Genomic DNA, 12,500 nt, shown 5'->3' with positions numbered 1-12,500 from the left:
TGTGTGTGTGCGCGTGTGCGTGTGCGTGTGCGTGTGTATGTGTGTGCGTGTGTTGGCCCACCACAGCCAGTAGCGATCAGGAAGAGGCCGTCTGAAGTGTGGCAACATTTAGAGAAGTTGGAGGGCAACACATGTGTTGTTTGCAACGTACGTAAAGCGATACATACAGAACAAAATATTTAAACAAATATTTTATAATAATAATAAAAAAATATATAATAATAATCGATCATTTTGTCCCGATTGATCGATTCTTCCAAAATGGCATATCGTCTCAGCCAGGTGGAACCGGATTAGAATGAGGGTTTGGTTTTATGGCAGGGATGAGCAACATGCAGTGGGCTCGGGAGGTGGAGCAGTCGTCTGGTAATACGGAGGTCCGCGGTTTGATTGCATGGTGGCAACACTCTGCCATCAGTGTGTGAGTGTGGGAGTGAGTGGGTGCATGTGAGGAACAAATTGTAAAGCACTTTGGGTAAACGCACTATATGAATGCACCGCTTACCACTTATATGATACACGGGGATCTGAGCTACGATATGAATCATGGTTTCTACAGAGAACTGTAAACCATTAGCTTTGACAGCAACATGCCAAGGTTATATAGTGACTGTCTGTTGTATGGGACATGGACTGCATTCATATAGTGCTTTTATCCAATAAAAGCGCTATATAAATGCAGTCCATTTACCATCCATTTATGTTGAGAATGATGGCAAGAAACAGGCATAGAGCTATTGTACTCCTAAAGGGTGTTGTTGTTGTTGTTGTTGTTGTTGTTGTTGTTGTTGTTGTTGTTGTGATGGGTTTACAAGATCAAGGGTGCACGACACCGTTGCATTGCTCTTACATAAAGTGCCATACCTGTGAGCCACCACTAGAGGCAGAGGGGGCTAACCGTGAAGTAAGCTGTGCTCTCATTACATGATCCAAAATCCTAAACGCATATCACACGCACACGCACATTCACTGTCGCCTCACAGCAAGAAGGTCCAGGGTTCAATTCCCGCTTGGGGACCAGGTTTCCATGATGCCAGGTACCCAGGTGGGGTATCTCCCGGGCCTTTCTGTGTGGAGTTTGCATGTTCTCCCCGTGCTCGCAAGGGTTTCCCCCCCGATAAGATAAACCCAATGGAAAAACATGCACAACAACAGATCGCTAACGCTGTGGCGTCCTTGACGAAGACGGACAGGAGCACTTGGATTGGTCCCCGGGGCGCGGCTCACGTTGACGCCATATCTGCTCCCGGCTGCCCTTGGGGGGGAAGGACGACGGGATGGGTCAAGCGCAGAGACTCAATCGCATCGGCGACTGAGGAAATACAATGCTTGTGTGTGTGTGTGTATCCCGGTGTGTGCCGAAACGTCCCATTAAACTAAATAGTTCAGATAGCTCCGTCCTGATATCAATGTCTTATAACACTGAGTCGATGCGTATTCGAGCTGAGGGCACGCTGAATAATGGTCAATAGGGACCAGCTGCAGCTCCGGAGAATCCTGGGCGTAGCTGGAGGCTACTCAGTACACACAGACAGTGGAGCTGGTTGCATATAGCGAGCATTTAGACTTGTTGCATGGTGGCGATGTATCGCAGATAATACAACTACAAGTATGATTATATAATATATATATATTTTATTAAAAAAAAATTATATAAAATAATTTTTTTATTTATTTTTTTAAAATCAAAAACAATCGTTATAAATAATGGTAAAATTGTTATTTAAAATGTGCCCCTAAAAAATATTTTTTGCCCCTAAATTTCTCATTTAGGGGAAAGTGTGCCCCTAGTGAAAAAGCTTAGCGTACAGCCCTGCAGTGAGGCTTATTTTGAAGGTATCAACCTGTACTTTCATATCATGCAAACACATATATTTAAGACCCTTCAAAAGGACCCATAGTCTGTGCCTGGTCACCTGTTCCACATTGTCTGGATCTGTGTTATTTCTTACGCACCTCCTTATGGAATACAATCATAATAGAGCCTAAATGTATTATGTAGGATTATACTCTTTACTAGGGATGTCCGATATTATCGGCCGATATCGGCATTATATCGGTATCGGTTTTCAAAGAAATATTTTTTTCTTTTTTTTTCTTACATTTCTATAACCTTTATTTACCCAGGCAAGCAAGTAAGAACAAATTCTGATTTTATTTATTGTCAAAAGTATGCATAATGTTGTGTTAATTCCACAACAAGAGATATGTAATGTTAATGACCTGAAATTATTAAAAAAAAATTGGGGGGGAAACCCTGCATATATCGGTATCGGTTGATATCGGTATCGGAAATTAAGAGTTGGACAATATCGGTATATCGGTATCGGTAAAAAAGCCAATATCGAGCATCCCTACTCTTTACTGATTGGCCGGCAGGTGTGTGTTAAAAACGTTTAATACACACGTAGTTCGGCTCAAGTTTAATCACCGTTCTAATTTAATTCACTACCCAACCTGTAACTGTAGCGACATTAAAGGGCACATCTGTCAAAGCTTACTTGTTTTATGTTTTATATTGTTGGCAAATGGCCGTGGTATGAGCAGAATAATCAACTCTTAGAACCCTCTAAGAGATCAGAATCAGTCTTTATTGCCAAGTCGTTTACACATACAAGGGATTCGATTTGGTCGTTTGGCGCGACATTAACAGACAGACACTTATGGTGGAATGAAACAAAAGGTAGAATACGATCAAATGGAATAATATTATATTATATTATAAACAAAATTAAAATAGAAGTACAATAGAATATAATATAATTATGAAATGAGATCAAATAAAATAAATTGAAATAATTACGTCGGGTGGTTTTTCGCCTACACGTCGAGACTATCCCTTATTTATCCGTCTGATCTGATCCGTCTATAGCCCCGATTGACACATGTTGTGATATTTACCTGGTGAGTCTTTAATGATGCAGTTTGACGTTGAAAGTCACTTGGTAAAGTTCAAGTCCTCCAGGGTGGTCAGCTGGAGAGGTGATTGGATACGGGCCTGCCTTCACCGATCCACATACACCACCTCCAGATTACATGTTTCTTTTAACTAGTGCTACGGACAATTATAACTAATAATAACCCCCGGAAGGCAGCCGGTCCTGACTCTATTTCACCTGCCACCTTGAAGCACTGCGCCGACCAGCTGTCCCCAGTGTGTACTAACATTTTTAACAGCGTGTTTTAATCATCCCCGTCCCCAAGAAGGCCAAGGTCACGGGCCTTAATGACTACAGACCGGTGGCCCTGACGTCTGTGGTCATGAAGTCATGAAGGTCTTTGAGCGCCTTGTCCTGGCCCACCTAAAGTCCACCACAGACCCTCTTCTGGATGTTGCGCGCATGTGCCCCCCACTGGTCGGTCTAGGGAGCCCTGGAGTCTATCACATGCTTCATCCGATACATAGGAGACAGCCAGCAGCCTCTTTTCACCTGGCAGCGAGGACTCTCGTTGGTGAAGTGTAACGCGTGTGGGAGGGCACACTACCTTCACCATCTTCCTCCCTCGCTGTGCAGGCGCCCTGACCGACCTGTATGAGTCACGGCAGGGACCAGGCGCCCTGACCCACCTGTATGAGTCACGGCAGGGACCAGGCGCCCTGACCCACCTGTATGAGTCACGGCAGGGACCAGGCGCCCTGACCCACCTGTATAAGTCACGGCAGGGACCAGGCGCCCTGACCGACCTGTATGAGTCACGGCAGGGACCAGGCGCCCTGACCCACCTGTATGAGTCACGGCAGGGACCAGGCGCCCTGACCGACCTGTAGGAGTCACGGCAGGGACCAGGCGCCCTGACCCACCTGTATGAGTCACGGCAGGGACCAGGCGCCCTGACCCACCTGTATGAGTCACGGCAGGGACCAGGCGCCCTGACCCACCTGTAGGAGTCACGGCAGGGACCAGGCGCCCTGACCGACCTGTATGAGTCACGGCAGAGACCAGGCGCCCTGACCCACCTGTATGAGTCACGGCAGGGACCAGGCGCCCTGACCGACCTGTATGAGTCACGGCAGGGACCAGGCGCCCTGACCGACCTGTATGAGTCACGGCAGGGACCAGGCGCCCTGACCCACCTGTATGAGTCACGGCAGGGACCAGAGCATGTGAGCGGAGCAACAAGGGCGAGAAATCCGCTCTTCGCTCTAGACGGCTTGTTCCGCTCCGCTAATCGCTCATGTTGACCCCGCCCCCAAGTCGCTCTCCGCTCGCTCACCTTCATTTACGAATCAAGCGCTCCCCGCTCCACATCGCTCAACTCGCTCGGCAGAATTTTAATTTTTTTGGAGCATGATGTAAATTAGCTTGATTTGACCAAACTACAACAGTCTACACCCCCTGGGCCCCTAAACAATTGTTTGTATTGAGCCGTATTGTAATTGTACCCATTCTGCAATGTTAAATAACGTAATATCCATACAACTAGCTCTACTAAGCGATGGTAGCTAGCCTAGCCACAATGATATGGTCGCTGCCATTCACGTTAGCATGTAAGCTAACAACAACAACAATGGTGGAATATACTTTGGTCTAGCAGGATGTGAGTGACAGTTCACCCTTCTCATTGGTTGAAAATGGCCTTCATGTTTGTACATCGCCACCTGTTGCTTTGGCATTGTACTACATGTATATTACATCAGTGTTAAACCACTGTGAGCGGCCCGGAGCGGATTGGAGCGGAGGAGAACTCTCGCTCCGGAAGTCGCGCCGACACATTTTAAAACCCACTCCGCCTCTCACTTCAAAACCACCCGCTCCGCTCTCCGCGCCGCTCACATGCTCTGGCAGGGACCTACGCCAGGATTTTTTTTTTTTATCCACTTTTTTCCTCCAATTTTTTCTGTATTTTTCCTCACATCCCAATTTAGGCATTATGCCAATTCCCCCCCTCCCCTTCCTCGTCGTTGCGCGCATGTCCGCCCCACTGGTCGGTCTAGGGAGCCCTGAAGTCTATCACATGCTTCATCCGATACATAGGAGACAGCCAGCAGCCTCTTTTCACCTGGCAGCGAGGACTCTCATTGGTGAGGTGTAACGCGTGTGAGGGCACACTACCTTCGCTGTTTACAACGACCAGATTACCACCCCACCGGCTTCCCTCCCGCTGACTCTGCCAATTGTGCCAGTATGACGACCGGCCAAGCCGGAGGCACCGCTGACAGCCAGATTTGACACCGGTGTCTCTGCGGTGGTAGACAGGCGCTTAGTCCGCTGTGCTACCCGGCCGCACCCTACAACAGGATTCTGTTGGTGGACTTCAGCTCGGCCTTCAACACCATCCTCCCGCACATCCTGGAGCACCAGATGTCCCTGCTGCAGGTGCCGGACTCTACCTGCAGGTGGATCACGGACTTCCTGACTAACAGGTCACAGCGGGGGAAGTTGGGAATCAACATCTCCGATCCCAAGTCCATCAGCACTGGCTGCCCACAGGGCTGTGTTCTGTCCCCAGTACTGTTCTCCCTGTACACCAACAGCTGCGTCTCTCTGCACCCCTCGGTCAAACTCCTGAAGTTTGCGGACGACACCACCCTGGTGGGTCTCATCTCCAGGGGGGACGAGTCTGCCTACAGGAGGGAGATCGAGAGGCTGCTGAGCTGGTGCAGCTGCAACAACCTGGACCTCAACGCCCAGAAAACAGTGGAGATGGTAGTGGACTTCAGGCGGAAGGCAGCCCCCCCCCCCCCACCCCGATCATTCTGGGAGGCACCCCGGTGGCCTCTGTGGAGTCCTGCCACTTCCTCGGCATGACACTATCCCGGGACCTGAAATGGGAGCTGGACACCATCGCTCTCAATAAAAAGGCCCGGAAGAGGATGTTCTTCCTGCGTCAGCTGAGGAAGCTCAGGCTGCCGAGGACCATGGTGGTCCAGTTTTACACCGCCATCATCCAGTCCATCCTCACCCTCTCCATCATCACCTGGTTCCCTGCAGCCACGGTCAGGGACAAGGCCAAGCTGCAGCGGGTGATACGCTCGGCGGAGAGGGTGATCGGCTGCCCCCTTCCCTCCCTCGAGGGCCTACACTCCACCAGGGCCTTGAGGAGGGCGAGGAAGATCATGGCAGACCCTGCCCACCCCGGTCACGACCTCTTCACCATGCTCCCCCATGGCAGGCGGCTACGGCTGCCCAAGACACTAAAGTCCCGCCATAGACTCAGCTTCTTCCCCTCAGCAGCTCGCCTGGTAAACGAGTCAGGAGTCCCCCTGCTCCCCCCCCCCCTTCAGCAGCTCGCCTGGTAAACGAGTCAGGTGTCCCCCTGCTCCCCCCCCCCCCCCCCCCCCCTCTATGGCGAGCTGCTGGACTTGAACTGTGCTGCACTGTATCCATGTCCCACACCACCGCACTTTACTGTCTTATTGTTGTCTCACTGTTCTGTCCTGTTTTGCACTTATTTATTATTATGTTATTCTTATTTGTGAAAAAAATCATGCAGTGTAATGTCAAATCACGTTCCATTTGTGTATACAATATGGTGAATAAAGTAATCAGAATCGGAATCTGAACTAGTAGTGTGACTATTCTCTCTATCTCTCTCTTTCTCTCTCTCTCTCTCTCTCTCTCTCTCTCTCTCTGTCTGTCTCTATGTCTGTCTCTCTCTCTCTCTCTCTCTCTCTGTGTCTGTCTCTCTCTCTCTATATATATATCTGTCTCTCTCTATCTGTCTCTCTCTCTCTCTCTCCAGTATGTTCCCTTGTCTCACTAGTAGTGACAATAGAACATATTGTTCCTTTTTCTAAACAAAATAAACATCAGGTCCTTCTGTGCCACAGACTGTAGTCCCACAATGACGACGATGAGGACAATTCAGACTAATTAGTAGGCGATGTGGAGAAAAGGGCAAACTTCTCTGAACGGCTCGTGGCTCAGCTGGAGAAAACATTGGACTTGCGGTCAAACATTTTCAAAATAAGGGTCCTCAAGTCAAAGTCTACACAAGTATAGTATAAACATGAGTATAGAGGTTTTATACTTTTATGCTGATTTAAGGTTTCCAGGAGTAAGTAGGCCAATCCAGCCTTACTCAGCAGTATGGAGGTATATTACTACCAGGAGTAAGTAGACTAATCTAGCCTTACTCATTATTTGAAGCCTTAACCTACAGTTTAAATAAATTGCTTTGGAAGACATTTAAATCTAATGCATTTCTTGTATATTTGTTTGCTTTTTTAATAAGAACTGCTGTGTGTTTATGCCAGCCCCATGTAACATTACATATGTGTATATATTCTAATCACATCAATTATTAAATAGTTATTAATAGTTATTATTAAAGAAAAAATAGCTATATTATCAGTATCGGTTCAGTATCGGTAAATATCCATATGCAGGTATTGTATCAGAACTGAACACAGTGGATCGGTGTATCTCTAAACATAATGGTCCTTCCTCCTCATTCTCGAACGGACTTATGAGAAAGTTACGTAACTCCACTGACGAGCTTCTCTGCCCAATTTTGGCATTCTCGAACGGTTCACACGTAGCTAAGAGGAGGATTTACGAGCAGTCGAGAGTCGGACAGACTGGTGTGCGCTGTGTTCTTAAGGACTTAATTAGGGAGTAATCCTGGTGATTGCATTCATGTCGATTCTACATACATCCTCGGATTTAAATAATTATAATAATAATAAATATGACAATATTTGTATCATTAACAATTACGATTTACATGTATAGTCATGACTCAACGAGGCATCAGTGATGTCCGAAAATGAATAAAAGCACTACACAAACACGGCAAATGACAGTGAATAAATAAATAAGAACTAAACTCAATCGTGCGGATATAGTTATAGTGGAATAGAATGGACACATCTACATGCTGCTCTCAGCACACCCCATTCCTTTCATGTAGGCTATATATTTAATAATATATATTATAAATATAAAGTTTATTACTGGCAACTAGCTTAAAATAATATATTGCATACTGTTACATGGGGACCTGAGGACATTTAATTGAGAATTTGTCCCCAACTCCGGGGACGCATTAGTAAAACATTTTTAAAGGATATCTTGAATTTCAACTTGATACGACCCCTTCCTTGATGTACGGTACTGTAGCGAGGAGCTCATTAGAGATGCTGTTACATGTCTAGTGGCTGGGGTGTGGAATCAGCGGGGGTCGCAACACTGGACCCAACATCAGAGGCAAACATTAACAAGGAATTTAAGGGCATATGATATGACGTTAAATAACATGGATAAAATCTAGGGGACAAACTTGCAAAGTAAAACTAACGAACTGCTGTGTGAAAGCCAACCATTTATGATCAAGCAACAGTAAAACAAAAAAAAGTACTTTGTTGTTCAAAGCTTTCTGCTATGCCGATGATGTGCCCGTAATTACATGGGTTTATATTCACACTCGCACCAAGGAACAGAGGATGTGCGTTATTTATTTTTTCTGACTCTTTATATTCACACTAGACCACTGAGGGGATCAGGAAGGCTGCAGCAAATACAAATAGCTGAACGTTATTTGGAAGAACACTATCATTCGTTCAATGATGCCAATGTCTTAATATAATGTAGAATACTATACTAACAGTACTATACTGGTGACACCGACAACTGATTGTGGACAAGGTGCCCTAGGTGACATTAATAGCTGTGGAGGGGACACACAGTCCCCACAAGGATGGGAAAACAAGGACACAACAGTGCACAGTATATGGACACACACACACACACACACACACACACACACACACACACACACACACACACACACACACACACACACACACACACACACACACACACACACACACACACACACACACACACACACACACACACACACACACACAGGTCTGTGGTTGACTGATTTGCCCTGTTGTGATTGTAGTGTTGACATTTATTTACAGCAGAGTTTAAACTGTCAGCCTGGCTCTCTGTGTGTGAGAGAGAGAGAGAGAGAGAGAGGGATAGAGAGAGAGAGAGAGAGAGAGAGATAGAGAGAGAGAGAGAGAGAGAGAGAGAGAGGAGAGAGAGAGAGAGAGAGAGAGAGAGAGAGAGAGAGAGAGAGATAGAGAGAGAGAGAGAGAGAGAGAGAGAGAGAGAGAGATAGATAGAGATAGAGAGAAAGATAGAGAGATAGGGATAGATAGAGAGAGAGATAGGGATAGAGAGAGATAGCGATGGAAAAAGAGAGATAGCGAGAGAGAGAGAGAGAGAGAGAGAGAGAGAGAGAGAGAGAGAGAGAGATATAGATAAATATAGAGATATAAATAGAGATATATAGACATATGAAGAGAGATGGATAGAGATATATAGAGATAAATATATATATATATATATATATATATAGCACTGGATGTTATTGCATGACTACTAGTGAGGCAGTGCTTGACTAGTATACAGACAATTTTTTTTATTATTATTAATATATATATATATTTTTTTAAATATATATATATATTTTTATGTTTTTTTCCTCTGTGAAAAAAAAATGGCAGTGATTTTTTTTTCAAGTGATACACAGCTCCCAATCACTTACATTGGCTAGTGCAGCAACATTCCGTTGTGCTTCACTAGCTAATGTAAGTGAATGGCAGCGAAATAGCACCTTTGATTGGACAGTAACTGGTCTAAGTGCTTGCCCGTGAAGCAGAGCCTCACTCATTCATTCATCTGAATGGGGCTTGAAGGATTGACAGTTCTGACACTTTTTTTTACACCAATCAGAGAACACCATTTCCTATCCCATGCTTTGAGAGGGCTTGGAGAGCCCTGTACAGTCAGTAACATTACTGTGTAGGCAGTAGCACTGTAGGCTAAACTAAACTTTGCACCAACATTAGGACGACGTATAAATCAGCAACATGGAGAGGACTTATGCATCTGGATCAGAAAAAAAGTTGAGGATGAAAAAGTAAGTACAGTGTTTGTAAAAGCTTGGATGCTAACATTAGCTAGCCAATTTTGTTAGCTACCTTTAGCTTAGCTTATATTACATCACAATGATGATCACCAAGCTAACTGTAACACAGTGTTTAATGAGAGATAGTGGATTCAATACACCAAGCTAACTTTACACAGTGTTTAATGAGAGATAGTGGATCCAATACACCAAGCTAACTTACTGTACACAGTAGGGCTGGGCAATTAATAGAAACACTTTTTAAATGATTTTATTGAAGAAATAAGAATTGTGAGATAATCGTGATCTCAATTCTTAGAGAGAACAATCGTGATTCACATTTTAGCAATAATCGCCCAGCCCTAGTACACAGTTAAGTGTTTAATGAGAGATAGTGGATTCAATACACCAAGCTAACTTACTGTACACATTTAAGTGTTTAATGAGATATAGTGGATTCAATACACCAAGCTAACTGTAACACAGTGTTTAATGAGAGATGGTAGATTCAATACACCAAGCTAACTGTAACAGTGTTTAATGAGAGATAGTGGATTCAATACACCAAGCTAACTTACTGTACACAGTTAAGTGTTTAATGAGAGATGGTAGATTCAATACACCAAGCTAACTTACTGTACACAGTTAAGTGTTTAATGAGAGATGGTAGATTCAATACACCAAGCTAACTTACTGTACACAGTTAAGTGTTTAATGAGATATAGTGGATTCAATACACCAAGCTAACTGTAACAGTGTTTAATGAGAGATGGTAGATTCAATACACTAAGCTAACTGTAACACAGTGTTTAATGAGAGATGGTAGATGGAAATTACTTCTATGTTGCGATAACTTCTCTGTATCATGTTTAAATGTGTTTGGGGGGGAAATGTCCAGGCTGCAAAGTAAGCAGTATGGTAGTAATAGCATATCAGACCAATACATATGGAATTAATTCTTAGTCATTTTCCTTAATAGTTCTTTGCTGGTATGGCAACATATTAGATTCTATTGAAAGTGGTCTTAAAAAGATCTTAAATGTAACCTGTTGAAACCTGCAGGAACCCTGTCCGTCAACATCCCCCTTCAGTGAGACCATAACACCTGCCCATCATGAAGATGACGTGTCACCCACCTCTACAAGCAGCAGTATCACCACCACCACTAAAGGTTTGACCTCACAAGACCCTGCACTATGGCCAAGTGTCATAGGCCATACCCAACCATGTGGTATCAAGGGGACCAATACAGGTCAAAGATATGGTTTCCCCCCAAAATCCAGCGAACATGGCTTCTGTATTCAGTTAGCACTCAGACACAGTCTTCTGTTTAATATTATAAAAAAATGTAATATGATGAATAAATGCCTCGTAGTTAAAGAAAGCTTGAATTTCGGACTTCTTTATTACATATTTCTTTTATTCTCTCCCGTCCTAACGCACCAGCCACCACTGACACACACGGTGGGGGATGTCTTAAAAATAAAATGTTTGCTAAAATGTTTGCTTCACCAAAAGATTTAGTCAGCAGCCGTCACTGATATATAGAGATAGATAGATAGATAGATAGATAGATAGATAGATAGATAGATAGATAGATAGATAGATAGATAGATAGATAGATAGATAGATAGATAGATAGATAGATAAATGGAGATATATAGAGAGATATATATAGATATAGAGATACATATGGAGTTAGAGGTATATAGTTATATATATAGCGATATAGAGAGAGAAATATATATATATATATAGATAGATAGATAGATAGATAGATAGATAGATAGATAGATAGATAGATAGATAGATAGATAGATAGATAGATAGATAGATAGATAGATAGATAGATAGATAGATAGATAGATAGCTAGATAGATAGATAGATAGATAGATAGATAGATAGATATAGATATATATATAGGGAAAGAGAGAGAGAGGGATATATATAGGGAGATATATATGGATATATATATATTAGTGCTGTCAAACGATTAAAATATTTAACTCGATTAATCGCATGATTGTCCATAGTTAACTCGCGATTAATCGCAAATTAATCGCATTTTATTTTTATTTTTACCTTAAACAGATCTTTTTCAAGTTCCAAGTTTTAATACTCTTATCAACATGCGAGTCAACAAATGCTTGCTTTGTGCAGCCATTTAACACAAAAGGATGACCCTCATGCATTGCAAATTTGCATCAAATTCAAAACAGAGTGATGCACAAAATAACTTAAAAGAAAATAATAATTTAAAACAATGAATAAAGTGTGCATGAAATAATAGGGGAAAGAAAACGTTAGGAACTTGTTACATTCACACACACAAGGGCTGATTAATCACACACCCCCCTCTCTCCCTCACACACACACTCTCCCAGCTCTTTTTCTCTTTTGCCCCTTCCTCATCTCTCTCACCCCCCTCTCTCTCTATATCTCACACACACACACACACACACACACACACACACACACACACACACACACACACACACACACACACACACACACACACACACACTTCAGAAACAAACATAGTATCAATGAGAGCATCAATAATACACCTGAGTGAAGTCTAGTAAAAAAAAAAAAAAAAAAAAAAAAAAAAATTTTTTTTTAGTTAATCTTGAGT

The 12,500-nt window shown here is 43.5% G+C and overlaps 1 protein-coding gene across 1 annotated transcript in view; it reads right to left on the bottom strand.

Annotated features, from left to right (window-relative positions):
- The window catches only part of LOC311240737 (galactose-1-phosphate uridylyltransferase-like), a gene marked incomplete at both ends in the record, with an annotated part of 127,964 nt that overhangs the window by 26,175 nt on the left and 89,289 nt on the right, over nt 1-12,500 (bottom strand). The window lies entirely within an intron of this gene.

This window comes from Notolepis coatsorum, assembly GCF_963971535.1.
Source record: "Notolepis coatsorum genome assembly, chromosome: 14".
NCBI lineage: Eukaryota > Metazoa > Chordata > Actinopteri > Aulopiformes > Paralepididae > Notolepis > Notolepis coatsorum.
Note: the sequence above shows the minus strand (reverse complement) of the source record. Positions and strands in the feature narration are given on the sequence as shown.